Genomic DNA, 1,149 nt, shown 5'->3' on the forward strand with positions numbered 1-1,149 from the left:
AGAAATTTAAGAAATATGTTAATCACTATCTATAAAAACAAAAGGCTTTTTAAAAAGCACTGATGGTAAACAATGAGAAATTTAAATATATAAAATAAATTATATTTACTGTTGTACAACAAAATGAAAGTTTATAGACTTTGGCAATGTAAAAGATATTTATTTTAAAAGGTGCTTGTTGGTAAAAAAATGTACATTTGCTAATATCCTTATCTTTAAGAAGAAAGGTCGAAGGCTACTGTATTAGCCCATTCTCACACTGCCATAAAGATACTAGCCAACACTGGGTAATTTATAAAGGAAAGAGGTTTAATTGACTCACAGTTCCACATGGCTGGGGAGGCCTCAGGAAACTTACAACTACGGCAGAAGGGGCAAGGGAAGCAAGGACCTTCTTCATTCGGTGACAGGAGAGAGAAGTCAGAATGCAGGAAAACTGCCATTTATAAAACCATCAGATTTCATGAGAACTTACTGTCATGAGAACAGCATGAGGGAAACTGCCTTCATAATCCAATCACTTCCTTCCCTCAACATGTGGGGATTACCATTGGAGATTAGATTTGGGTGGGGATATAGAGCCAAACCGTATCAGCTACTGAAAAAAAGCTGACAAATTTTTTAAAAATTGAAGATAAGCTACAGATGGGGAGAAAATCTTTGCAAAAGACCTGTTAAAGGATTGCAATTCAAAATATACAAAGAACTCCTAAGGTTCAACAATAAGAAAATAAACCACCTGATTAAAAAATAGGCCCAAAAGACTTACCAGGCAGGGGAGATACCATGGCCACAAGGGTAGTTTTTCCCAGGGCAAAGCTTATCTATTGCACTGAAGACATGCTGACCCCTGTGATTTCCCCAAATGTGGGAAACTCAACTGCATAATTTGTGGTAGTAGCATACTGGATGCATCCTTTCCCCTGGTAAATAAAAGGAAAAAATGGGCCAATAACCTGAGCAGACACCTCACCAGAGAAGACATACAGATGGCAACTGGGCATATGAAAAGATGCTCCACATATGTCATTAAGGAACTGCAGATTAAAACAACGAGATCCTATTGCCCACCCATTAGTATAGCCAAAATCAAAAACACTGATAATGCTACCGCTATTGAGGATTTGGAAAAAGAACTCTTATTAATTG

The 1,149-nt window shown here is 37.2% G+C and overlaps 1 non-coding gene across 1 annotated transcript; it reads left to right on the plus strand.

The window, feature by feature from the left end:
- Positions 1-761: 761 nt before the first annotated feature.
- On the plus strand, positions 762-926 carry LOC120363870 (U1 spliceosomal RNA). Its single transcript, XR_005579295.1, has one exon. It is a non-coding gene; the product is annotated as a U1 spliceosomal RNA (small nuclear RNA).
- Positions 927-1,149: the final 223 nt, after the last annotated feature.

Source organism: Saimiri boliviensis, chromosome 3, assembly GCF_048565385.1.
Source record: "Saimiri boliviensis isolate mSaiBol1 chromosome 3, mSaiBol1.pri, whole genome shotgun sequence".
NCBI lineage: Eukaryota > Metazoa > Chordata > Mammalia > Primates > Cebidae > Saimiri > Saimiri boliviensis.